Source organism: Ambystoma mexicanum, chromosome 7q (assembly GCF_040938575.1).
Source record: "Ambystoma mexicanum isolate Mex_15411 chromosome 7q, UKY_AmexF1_1, whole genome shotgun sequence".
NCBI classification, from domain to species: domain Eukaryota; kingdom Metazoa; phylum Chordata; class Amphibia; order Caudata; family Ambystomatidae; genus Ambystoma; species Ambystoma mexicanum.
The window spans coordinates 989,138,786-989,152,500 of NC_090941.1; the positions used below are offsets into that span (position 1 = coordinate 989,138,786).

General features: G+C 49.0%; 1 protein-coding gene across 3 annotated transcripts in view; it reads right to left on the reverse strand.

The window, feature by feature from the left end:
- The window catches only part of RAB6A (RAB6A, member RAS oncogene family), a 530,104-nt gene that overhangs the window by 270,359 nt on the left and 246,030 nt on the right, over window positions 1-13,715 (reverse strand). The window lies entirely within an intron of this gene.

The window sequence follows — 13,715 nt, forward strand, 5'->3', positions numbered from 1 at the left end:
CCTCAGCGCTTGAGGGATTTTGGGTACACTACACGTCACGATAGGGATAGAGTTACAGACACGCCTATGCCGATGTCCCCTTTCGGTCGCCGAAAGACTAGATGCAATACTCCACAGTTACCACTGGATGTCGGACCATATGCACAGCATATGATTCTAAGCAGATTAACAAGCATCAGAAATTATTGTTTATTTATATAGCGCCTATACATAATGTGTTTCAAAGTGGTTCACCACAAGGGAGGGAACAATAGAAAACAAAACATTCTTGGAGGCCATGAACATACTTGGCCTAGCAATATTTCAGATAGTGCAAGTGCTAAGACACAAATAGGAGGGAAATGGGAAACAGACCGACGACTACCATACTAGGCCTCACAACATTTCTGGTAGAGCCGGAGAATTACATAAGGTTAGGGAGAGGGAAGGATAAAGGGGGAGAGGAACAAAACAAGCAGCTAGCATACTAGGCCTGACGAAATTTAAGATACTGCTGGTGAGAAGAGAACAGAATAAAAATGAATACAGCAGGGTGGCAGAGCAAAAGCAATTGCAGAGGTCAGCGAGGCACAATGTTGCAAGGGAACAAAACGGTACGCAAGGAATTCACGAAGAAAATGAGCACAGCAGGAATCAGGGCCAACCTGAGAGGGAGATCCAGGGAAGGTTCAGCATGCGAGTTGAGGGGGGTGAAGCCCCAAAGCCCCAAGGGTCAATGTGTCCAAAAAGTCAATCCAAGCGCTGGCAAAAGTCAATGATGGTGAACCCTATGTGAATCAAGAAAACTCCAGCAATAAAAAAGGGGGGCAGGAGGAACAAGAAGGAGGTGGGGTGCACACATGCATCACAGGGGCAAGATGGGAGTGGGGGCACATCACGGGGCACGAGGGGAGTGGGGGCGCACATCACGGGGCACGAGGGGAGTGGGGGCGCACATCACGGGGCACGAGGGGAGTGGGGGCGCACATCACGGGGCACGAGGGGAGTGGGGGCGCACATCACGGGGCAAGAGGGGAGTGGGGGCGCACATCACGGGGCAAGAGGGGAGTGGGGGCGCACATCACGGGGCAAGAGGGGAGTGGGGGCGCACATCACGGGGCAAGAGGGGAGTGGGGGCGCACATCACGGGGCAAGAGGGGAGTGGGGGCGCACATCACGGGGCAAGAGGGGAGTGGGGGCGCACATCACGGGGCAAGAGGGGAGTGGGGGCGCACATCACGGGGCAAGAGGGGAGTGGGGGCGCACATCACGGGGCAAGAGGGGAGTGGGGGCGCACATCACGGGGCAAGAGGGGAGTGGGGGCGCACATCACGGGGCAAGAGGGGAGTGGGGGCGCACATCACGGGGCAAGAGGGGAGTGGGGGCGCACATCACGGGGCAAGAGGGGAGTGGGGGCGCACATCACGGGGCAAGAGGGGAGTGGGGGCGCACATCACGGGGCAAGAGGGGAGTGGGGGCGCACATCACGGGGCAAGAGGGGAGTGGGGGCGCACATCACGGGGCAAGAGGGGAGTGGGGGCGCACATCACGGGGCAAGAGGGGAGTGGGGGCGCACATCACGGGGCAAGAGGGGAGTGGGGGCGCACATCACGGGGCAAGAGGGGAGTGGGGGCGCACATCACGGGGCAAGAGGGGAGTGGGGGCGCACATCACGGGGCAAGAGGGGAGTGGGGGCGCACATCACGGGGCAAGAGGGGAGTGGGGGGGCACATCACGGGGCAAGAGGGGAGTGGGGGGGCACATCACGGGGCAAGAGGGGAGTGGGGGGGCACATCACGGGGCAAGAGGGGAGTGGGGGGGCACATCACGGGGCAAGAGGGGAGTGGGGGGGCACATCACGGGGCAAGAGGGGAGTGGGGGGGCACATCACGGGGCAAGAGGGGAGTGGGGGGGCACATCACGGGGCAAGAGGGGAGTGGGGGGGCACATTACGGGGCAAGAGGGGAGTGGGGGGGCACATCACGGGGCAAGAGGGGAGTGGGGGGGCACATCACGGGGCAAGAGGGGAGTGGGGGGGCACATCACGGGGCCAGAGGGGAGTGGGGGGGCACATCACGGGGCCAGAGGGGAGTGGGGGGGCACATCACGGGGCAAGAGGGGAGTGGGGGGGCACATCACGGGGCAAGAGGGGAGTGGGGGGCACATCACGGGGCAAGAGGGGAGTGGGGGCGCACATCACGGGGCAAGAGGGGAGTGGGGGCGCACATCACGGGGCAAGAGGGGAGTGGGGGCGCACATCACGGGGCAAGAGGGGAGTGGGGGCGCACATCACGGGGCAAGAGGGGAGTGGGGGCGCACATCACGGGGCAAGAGGGGAGTGGGGGCGCACATCACGGGGCAAGAGGGGAGTGGGGGCGCACATCACGGGGCAAGAGGGGAGTGGGGGCGCACATCACGGGGCAAGAGGGGAGTGGGGGCGCACATCACGGGGCAAGAGGGGAGTGGGGGCGCACATCACGGGGCAAGAGGGGAGTGGGGGCGCACATCACGGGGCAAGAGGGGAGTGGGGGCGCACATCACGGGGCAAGAGGGGAGTGGGGGCGCACATCACGGGGCAAGAGGGGAGTGGGGGCGCACATCACGGGGCAAGAGGGGAGTGGGGGCGCACATCACGGGGCAAGAGGGGAGTGGGGGCGCACATCACGGGACAAGAGGGGAGTGGGGGCGCACATCACGGGGCAAGAGGGGAGTGGGGGCGCACATCACGGGGCAAGAGGGGAGTGGGGGCGCACATCACGGGGCAAGAGGGGAGTGGGGGCGCACATCACGGGGCAAGAGGGGAGTGGGGCGCACATCACGGGGCAAGAGGGGAGTGGGGCGCACATCACGGGGCAAGAGGGGAGTGGGGCGCACATCACGGGGCAAGAGGGGAGTGGGGCGCACATCACGGGGCAAGAGGGGAGTGGGGCGCACATCACGGGGCAAGAGGGGAGTGGGGCGCACATCACGGGGCAAGAGGGGAGTGGGGCGCACATCACGGGGCAAGAGGGGAGTGGGGCGCACATCACTGGGCAAGAGGGGAGTGGGGCGCACATCACTGGGCAAGAGGGGAGTGGGGCGCACATCACTGGGCAAGAGGGGAGTGGGGCGCACATCACTGGGCAAGAGGGGAGTGGGGCGCACATCACTGGGCAAGAGGGGAGTGGGGCGCACATCACTGGGCAAGAGTGGAGTGGGGCGCACATCACTGGGCAAGAGGGGAGTGGGGCGCACATCACTGGGCAAGAGGGGAGTGGGGCGCACATCACTGGGCAAGAGGGGAGTGGGGCGCACATCACTGGGCAAGAGGGGAGTGGGGCGCACATCACTGGGCAAGAGGGGAGTGGGGCGCACATCACTGGGCAAGAGGGGAGTGGGGGCACAAGCATCACGGGGGCAGGAGGATACGGGGACAAACAAGCATCACGGCGGGCAGGAGGATACGGGGACAAACAAGCATCACGGCGGGCAGGGGGTGGGGGGCACACACTCATCTTGGGGGGCAAGAGGGGGTAACTTTCATCCACAGATAACTTTCAGCCACAAAATCAGGTTTGTGAAATCACTAGTGCCATCTAGACCAGGGGTAAGGATTTGAAGTTGCAAGATACTAGCTAGGCATAAAAAGTAACTCACCACCTCAGTGATCAACTTACAAACAGCACACCATTTCTTAGTCGCCACAAGTCAGTCATCACTCGCCTATAGCTAGCGGAGTGTGTGAATTTTGAAGCCTGATCTAAACTAGACTAAGTGAACAGCCTTTATCATGGACTCCTGGGACTACCTGATATTGAAACTACAAAAAGTCTCATACACAGCAGCCAGATTATTTCAAAGGAGGATTTAGTATGAACATACCACAGGGACATTACGCATTATCCATTGACTGCCTGTCAAGAAAAGGCTTCAGTTCAAAAGCCTCTGCATCACCACAGACAGGGACTGCAATGATTGAAAAGGTAGTTCCAGCACCACACTACGTCCAGACCAATACCGTCCAACACTCAACTTGAATATGAAACGTCAAGCAGGATTCTCATTTTGTCTCGGAAGGATAGCTCAGAGGCAACGTGCTCGCCTTGGAAGCAAGACGACACGGAGCACTACAGGTTCGATCCCCGGGTCCGCGCTTAGAAACCTTTCGGTATTAAGCGCGTTATAAATAACATATCATATATCATTCTCTCTAGTGGCCACAATACTTGAATACCTAAGCACCTCCGTCTGGTAGTGAAAAATCTGACATTAAGGAAGCTGCTCAAGACATGGCTCTTCAACTAACCAACCTGGAAGAAACAGCAAGAACCCGAACGCTAAGAAGAAAATGTGTTGCTGATCACAGCACCATACCAAGTAACGGCACATTCCTTTGCGCAAACGTGCTATTTTGGGGGGAGCAAACATTTAACCCCTTTAGCGAAAAACACACCCAGCTCCTCATTCCACAATATGTATAGGTGCCATTTGGGAAAATAAAAAAAAATAAAAAACACACCAACCTTCAAATCAAATCCGAACCTGGAATCTTCAATCCTATACATTATGTGACAAACCACTATAGTCTACCTTTCATGGCCTACAACTTTGGGTGTGGATTCCATGAGTAACATTGGACGACACCACAATACCTTCAGGAAATCTAGAACAGTCAGAGGAAGTGGCAAAACCCTAAGCTCCACCCCCCCCCCCCCAACTCCTCCATTGACTAACCATTCACTTAAAGTGTTTCAGCACTACCCTTTACTACTCCTATCAAATGACACCAGTTCTAGTATACTGAGGCTCTAAACCTTTCCATCTTTTATCAATCACCATTTTAATCAATGTTTCGCAACCGGAGCTGGCCCTATGGCTAACTTACACCTACAAATAATACCCCTCCCCACCCCCGAAGAACATTTTCATTCTGCAACATAGTCAACTGGTACTTCTGACGTTCTCAACACTACAGGTATTCCACAACTGCCTTTTTCTCGCTATCCGGCAAGTCACCACAACACCCATTTTTCTTGCAAAGCCATGTAACAATGTGGCCAACATTATTGGCAGAAGTGCTCTATTTAAGATCATTTACCTGACCAAATGCCATAAAAAGTCACTTGCCTACTCCCTTCTCCACAGGCATGTAGAACACAGTCAATGATCACTATCCAATGGCGAGTACGCACCAAGGCGTGATCATCTCATCTATTGCTCATGCAGGCTTGAACCTCATTTAATCTCCAATAGCAGTCAAGTTGGTTTGGCTCCAAGGGAAGGGTGTGGGGTAGTGAGGGGTTAATGTAGATTATTTCAGATCCCTCTTTCCTCCCTTTTGGGTCATCCTGAGCTGCGCATAGCTAACTCTTGGCACCGACGCCTGTCTCTTCCAACTTTAGTATGTCAGAATTTCAGTGTGATTCTTTGGTGCAGAAGGTTCCACACCCCTAAGGCACTCTAGAGAACCTCAAAGCCACATGCATCAGAGAACAGACTAAAGCTTGTACGATACTTGCACTGTACTAAATGTGGCTTTCAATAAAGCTTGCTTGTCAGCATGCGCTATTCTCCATCCATCTCTTGATCAAATACCATTTCCTCAAATGAAAATGTATTCTGCATTCAATGCAACAACTTTCATACATCCCATTACACCACTGTACATAGATCTGTTTACCCAACCCTGCTCGTCATCCCTCACCTATTTCAGATTTACTTCCAATCCACACACTACGGTCTGGTTTTGCCCTGGGGGCATCACAATTCACATCCACACCAGGTTCAGCGCCATAAGACCATAACATTGCACAACTTCACATAACATGTATAGGCACATACATATGTATAATAGATTTTGTACAAGCACCTCATTCCCCACAGGTAGCTGCTGCTTCCTGTGGATGCCGGATACCCAGGAGATACTAGTAACTCCATTGGTTTATGCATTTTGATAGCTACTCCAGCATCACAGAAGTTGATCTTGAATGGATAGAGCCACATCCATGCACAGCATCCCATTGCTTTTCTGAGTTTCTTAACAAAAAAAACATTTAAATAAAATGGTCCAACCAATGTATAGATCGGGCAGCAGACTGAAGGGGGCAGGCAGGATGTATTTTGTCTTTGGTTAAATGCAACAATGGAGCCAACAGAAACCAGTACAAAAAGTTAGCACAGCAAGGATTCATCTAGATTTTATCACACAAACCTGGCGCAGTTGCAATGGAGGGCTATATGGGTCAGAGCAAAACACTGGTAGTGAGAAATAAGTCATCAAGTAAACCTTAATAATCATCACAGAACAATACAAGAATGTGGAAGGTAGACTAATCCAGTTGCATGGCACCTTACATTGGCATAGGCGCATTGGTGAAGAACCAGTTGTGCAAAGAGTTAGGAAGAACCTATTCTAAGAACCATCCAGATAAAAATAGTAATGGGTCAATGAACAAAGGGGGGTTGTAGGGTGAAATGAGATGTTGGGTGCGGGAATGGAGAATGTTGACCTGGAGGGGGTGGGTGCATTTTTCAAGAAATGGAGTGGTTGTTTTAAGTGCGGGCATAAATGCAAAGAGGTTTTCCAAGAGGTGGAAGGGTGTTCCAGTGAGAACTGGAGCTAGTAGGAAAATGGATCAGAAATTACAGACTTGGCAAAGTGGGCATGGAACAGAACGTCTGAGGGTGTTGCTAGAGCAAAGGGTGGTAGAGCAGCACAGAGATTGAGGATGTCGTGCAGGGGTAGTCCGTGTAGAGAGTAAAAGAGAATACAAATGAAATGAGGGAGCAGTTACACAAGGTGAGCCAGACAGGGAGGAGGGGTAGGGGATGAGTGGGGACAGTTGTAGAGTGAGTAGAAACGATAAAGATTTGGAAGAGGGCACGAAGGGGGAGAGAGGGGCAATAATTGAGTCGACCAATTACAAGATTGGAGGGGAGTTCAGGCTAGATGGTAGGTGAGGAGGGGGTGAGAGTCCCTGGTGTTTAGCAGGTTCAATCCAGCCACAATTGAATTCTATGTTCAGAATTGCTGAAGCCTGTGATCGCCATCAAAGAAGGTCCCCAAGGTTGAAAGCATCACTGGATGGGGCAAGATGGTCTGGGAGCAGAATGGATGACCAAATGAGTAACATTGGGGACAGGAAGATTAGTGTGGGCATGAACAACTGGATGGCTACAAGACAGACTCTTGCAGAGCTCGGAGGTGAGGTAAGGCAAGCAAAATATGTGGGTGTCATCAGAAAAGAGGAGAAAAGGAAAAGCTAAAGCAGGATATAACCTTGCCCAAGGAGGCGGTGTTGAGTGTAAAGAGGGCCCAGAATTGAACCTTTAGCAGATGACAGAGAGGAGGGTGGTGAGACAATCGCATATTCCAAGCAATGGCAAAGGATAGGTCAGGGGTAAATGGCAATCCAGTGGAAGAGCAGGTTCTAGGAAATCATGGGCATAGGGTTGAGAGAGAGAAGGGGTCAGCAGTGGTCAAGAGTGCTGCAAGGTCATGGATAAAGCTGCTGAAGGAGGGTTTGCAGTGGTGGTTAGGAAGTTGGAGACACTGCAAAGGGCTATTTCAATAGGGGGATTACTGTAAAACATTAATTGGAAACTAGCATTATCTGTAACCCGCTCCAGGGAACAGTCCAGCCAGGATATATTGGCCATTCATTCAGAGCTTTAAGAAAGCAGTCAGTTTGCTTAGAACACTAGATCAGGCCTCAAGATTTGTACTCTCCACACACCAATGGCGAGTGATAATGGACTTTTGGCGAGTCAGAAATGTGCTGTGTGCATGTGGCAAGCAAAGGGGACGAGTAGTAGTACTTCATGTCTAGCTAGTACCTTGCAACTTGAACATTTTACCCCTCACTAGATACTTCTCACAAAATTATGACTTGAATGACACATACATTACTTTAAATCTGATAAAGACTTTCAAAAGTGTGGAGACCACTTTGAGGTTTGCATCTGGCTGGTCCCACTCACAAGGCTAGTCCAGCAGCAAACTGATAGTCACTCTCCTCTGAACGTGTGCATCATCAGCAACACCAGAAAAGTGTTGCAGCCTTGTTGAGCCAGTGAGGCAAAGCAGAGCCTTTATAAGGCACAGTGAGTAAGGGGTCCCCATGTTTCACAAAACATACAAAAGTGTGCGAGCCCTTCTACGGAGAACTATAGCTCAAATCACCTTTCAAATGTGCCACCAACAATAGCTGGGAACTATCCAAAACACCATAGACTTTAAGAGGCATGTAATGCGTAAAGCAAGGAAAATGAATGTTTCAGAAACAAATAGTTGACAAAGCCGAGGAGAGGAAATGGGTTCCCTAGAGTCGAGACACTCATCTTGGGTCAAACATGTGGAGACCTCTACTAAGGTTAATCAAAACCCACTAGAAGGTGCAAAACGTCACAATGAAAGCTACTAGCCACACAGAATTCCCCATTTAGTCATGTATGTAAGCAGGTGAGACGCTGCAAATGCCTTCAATAATGTATTGATCTGTATTGGTGCGATTGAGAATCAAATATCTGCCTGTAGTCTGACAATGTGTGTCTGGCAAGATTTATCTCACCAAGCGTTTTCTTTCCAGGATAAAACAGACCTGTGTGCTTTATGCTGATCTGAGTACAATCTTAGATTAGAGCCCTTGTTATTTTCAGCACCTTGAGGCTGTTGCAGTAAAAAGTAAAAAACTACAGATAGAGGTTAAAACAGGTCTTGTGGAGAAGAGAGAATGACAGGAATCGTAGTGTCTGTGTAATAGACAAAACTTTCATGTTTAAGGTCTCCCTACTGCACAGCTTTATGAAGGACAGTCTTGGCCCAGAACAAATTAAAGTTTGTTCTCTCCGGGTTAATCTGATGTCTCCAGCAAGCACTTAATTTGCTGATATATTTCAGATGATGCTGTAACATAAGGCTCCTGTCGAGAACATCACAGAATTCAGGCTAAAGCCACAGAGCACATTTTCAGTGCATGAATACAAGTGTTTAGAACAGGGGTAAAAATGTTACAAGGTACTAGCCAGGCATGAAAAGTCACTCGCCATTACAATTCTACCCATGCAAACAGCACACCATCTAATACTCGCTAAGAGTGTTATTACCCACCAATGGCTAGTGCAATTTTGAGACCTCACTTAGTACATGATATGCACAAAGTAGGTGTACACTATGCACAACCCGGCCCCAAAATGTCCACTTGCAACTTGCCATTAGCTAGTGAGACCACTCTTGGCTAGTAAGAAATTGTGTGTGGCTATCTGAGGGGGTGAGTATATTTGTGACAAGACTAGTAGCTTGCAAATAATGTTCTTACACTGGCACAACACAAGGATTTGCACCTGGGGTGATTATATGTTTATCTGAACCAAACTATATATTTTAGACAACTAAGCTGCTCATATGCACAGCCAATACCTTCTTGCTGTTGACGAAATAGATTATTTTGTTATCAGGGCTAGAGTGACAGAGGGTGCACCAGTGTCACAGCGTGGCTGCTTCCTAAATACAATTTTTTCCAAGTCCTAATCCAATTTAAAGAGAACTGTGCATCCCCAGGGCACCGTGGGAGTATATGGACAACTAAATATAAGCCCTGTCTGGCTTGACATGGTTTGGTAGATACTGTGATTATTCAATTATACTGGCTAAAACCTTTTGGTGTCATTTTGTCACCGTGGTTCTGTTGGGGCCTCCTGTGTATTCACTGTCTGGGACAGTTTCACCCAAAACCGACCATGTTGGCTCAAGTCACAGCAAAAGCCTGTGTATACCTTAGGAAAGGCTGGTCACCTTTCAGGCAGACAGGACCTACTGCAAAACATAGAGATAGGTCCTGTGCGTCAAAGGACAGGCTTTGGCAGGACAAAGTAAATCACACCAAGGTGGTCATTAACAGACACTGATGTAGGCATACAGGGAAACAAGGGTAGATCTAGGAGTAGCAAGGAGAGAAGCAGCAATCCATCCTGGATTCTTACAGGGATTCCCCCAGCTTCCTGTGCTTGGCCCCACCTTCTGCAGTCAATGCACTCTAGTATGTGAAAAGCCTGAAGCAGTCAGGCTTAGACCCCTTACAGGAGGCTAGAAGGGAACCAATTTGCTAAAGACTGCAAATTGAAGAGCATAAAATCACCATTGAATCATCTGGACTACTGATGGATTACACCTGGAATGTCATTGAGGGCACAATCTGCTCCAAAGACGTCTTTCATAGAGGTGAAGACAGTCTTCCAATAAAAGAATAGGCATTTTCCCTATAATAATAATAACAGATCATTACTGCAAATTCGTTTTCACTGTGAATTTCTGAGAAAATATAGTAGGGGGTTGGGGTATTCAATAAGATGGGAGGATGAATGGGGAAAGGCGAGGGGGTGCTGCGGGAGGTCTCCCCCTGCATTTATTTTGGCTGAAATTCGTAAAAAATAATTTGAAGACAACGAAATCACAGTAATAGCTTCAATGTTTTCACACAGATCCTTGGCGACATCTACTGGCTGAACGAGGCCTACTGGACGAGACTGGTATTCAGGAACCAGCTCACTGAAGGGCCCATGCAAGTGCCCACTGGAAACCTTTGACGGGCAAGTGCAAACACAAACTGCTTACCTTGTCTATGGAGACTCCTGAAGAGGGTTACCAGCAACCAAAAGACAAGAAACAGTTTTGGATCCGATTTTCCAGCTTTGATCAGTTGGGGCAGGCTATACCACACCTCGAGACAATAGGAGCCATTGTAGGCGCCCAGAGCCGCCTTTGACACTTGCTGACTTGCTGCTTTCAATCAATTGTCAAGCTGTAGAGCCACTGGCTTGGCCCATTGTCTGCCTGTGCTTTGAGCATATCGCCAGTGAAGAAAAGTATTGCATCGTTGGACACTTTGGACTACCGACTCGAGACGCTGACTCAAACGGCTGCCTGCTTGTTCCTTCACATGATTCAAGCCGACCACCATTACAGAAATGCACCAATAGACCATCTCTAGCAGAACAAAATATCTTGATGCCAACTTCTCATTGAAAGGTGGCTCCAAGCCTGTCTAGATGCTGAAGAGCCGCAAGAACAAGCACGTAAGCTATTTTTAGTAGGCCTGTCACTCAGGCATGTATGAAAGACTGACCAGTAAGACACCCCCTCTCTTTAAAACACTTTAGTGAACTTGGCATGGTTACTGAAATTGTTGCGTGTGAACCCCCTTCTTCAGATCCAGAATGCCCCCTTTCATTAACATAGCCTGCATATTCTGTGTCTTCTCTTACAAGGGCTTATTAGTGATTCTGGTTAGTTTTTGTTAAAAGTATAGTGCTTTTCTATAGAACTTTGGTTGGACATTTTGATACCAAAGTGCTATTGCTTTCTGGACTACTTCTAATAGCTCACATCCCTCCTGATTTTAGCATGTACTCTGCCGATGCAACCTTACAGAGGTGAAGGAGGGATGCCTGGCTTTGCCATCTGATTGGAGTCACTCCAGGTTTAGTATTAGTGTGGGGTTGAGTAGAAGTTATATATTACCCATCTGTGTACTCCTGCAGAGCAGTAGTCATTTCATCACAGTCAACCAGCTCTAATTCTTCTCAATCATCCAACTTGTGACATACCAGAGTTTTGCCCACTAGCAGATGGCTCCCAGATCCTGTTTTGCTTAGACCACCTGCATGGGAGTATTTATCACTTCAGGGTATATGGAGGCAAAAGGTCATTAATGTGGAGCAACTGGTTAAAACTGAACACACAAAATTAAAGTGTTATTAAAGGATGATTTGGTGAACATTTGTACCTCCACCTGGTCGCTCCATAGTTTGGACCCTTGCTCTTTTCAAATAGCCTGTGTGGGCAAAATGGGGGTTAAATTCAACAAGGACTGGTCTCGGACTAAGGTCCTGAAACACAATTGCTGTTCTATCTGGATTTTCTGAACCAAGTGGTGAAGTCTACCATATTCACATTAGGACTATAGGAATGCCTTAACGTTCAGCCTGCTGACTTATCTCCTACAACTGCTAGAATGTGTGCATAATGTGGCAGGCATACTTCGACTCGGACTCATCTCGCCCCATCTTGGTGCACTCCGATGACCCGCCAAGAAACCTTCAAGGTCCTTTGTATTGTCCATAGGACACCTCTGTGATCAACAACTTCCAGATCGACCTTCGAGAAGAGTTTTGCTGACCTCAACCTGCTGGCAGTCATTACAGTTTCAAGCTCAGGAATGGCCATGCTTTATCCTTGCAGGCCTCTATTCACTGGTCCGGGTCTACCATCCTTACATTGTATTCTGGATCATCTAACAAATCACACAACCATCAAGTATTGACACTTCCACCACCAGTGGCTTCAGTGAGCTTTACAAATTATGTAGCTGAACTAATGTCGAAACTGTAAGGCAGCTTATGTTCAAGGATGAAATGAGGCCTGAATTACCTCAGTCTTTGGTCAAACCATTATCTCGGGAGGATAGCTCAGGGGCAACGTGCTAGCCTTGGAAGCAAGACGACACAGAGCACCACAGGTTGATCTCCGGGTCCGCGCTTAGAAACCTCTGGGTATTAAGCACGTTATAAATAACCTATCATATCAAACAAAATATTGTTTTTATAGCCACTGCCCAGTGAATTATCACTGGGCAATTAGTGCACATTTTGCATCTCAATGGAGTATATAAGGCTGGGTATGGATATTGTCATGTCATGAGACAAAGATTCTAAGCCCAGTACCACAGTGTTTCAAGCACCAAAGTTTATGGTTTCATAGCTGGAACTTTGTTTGAAGCGGCACTGTTGGCATTCTTAGTATTAAGTTGAGACAACCTACTGAGAGAAGTTGCTATCATGGTTTACCTCAATCCCCTTATTTCACAGGCCACACAATGTGCACATGCCATTAGCGAGTGACACGTCACTCTTGTCTTGGTTCGTATGAAAACATATGCTTTGTGCATATTGAGAAATGGCATTCATGACAGAGGGAAACTGACTTATGCATGGAAAGTTGGGTGCATTCTTGCAACTTCTTCGCCATCATTTCATAGCAAAAGGGGTTGCACCACAGCTCCTAGGATTATTTTTAATGGCTCGTCTATGTTAAAGAATTAAGAGATACACACCTCTCACAATTGCCTTGTTTTGCATTAAGTTTGTTAGTGAATGTTCAGCGAATAAGCACAGTGCACATGAAAGTTTACAGGAAACCGTAAACGCAGAAAAACTGGTTAAATCATTGCCCACAGGAATGCCTCTGAGTAAAGCATCAGGTTACAGAAATTCACGACTTTTGAAATCCTAGTTAGATCACCATTCAACCCACCCAGCCATTCGATTTAGACCACATACTCCAACGTTCACTTTTACAGGCTTCAGCAAATCTAAAAAGCTGAGCTAGACAGCCAACACTGACCAGGGATGATCCTTCCAACGCTAGCAGGTACTCTAAACTGAATGAGTGCACGTTGGATACGTTAAAGCAGGGTGCAATATTTGCACTCACCACTAGCCATGGGCTAGTGTTAATTGACTTGGGGAATATGAAATGGTGTGTTGTGTGTATTTATAGAAATTAAGTGGCGAGTGGCTTTTTGGGGCTGGTTTGCAACGTGAGATTTTTACCTCCTGCCCTAAAGAATGAAAACATTGAACACCTACTATACAAAATGGAAAAAGCCATGTGCACGGATGTGGTACATATAAGGGGACCACGTGTATGTCACCAACTAGGACTATAACAAAATAAAATTAAACTGCAACCCTCGATATCT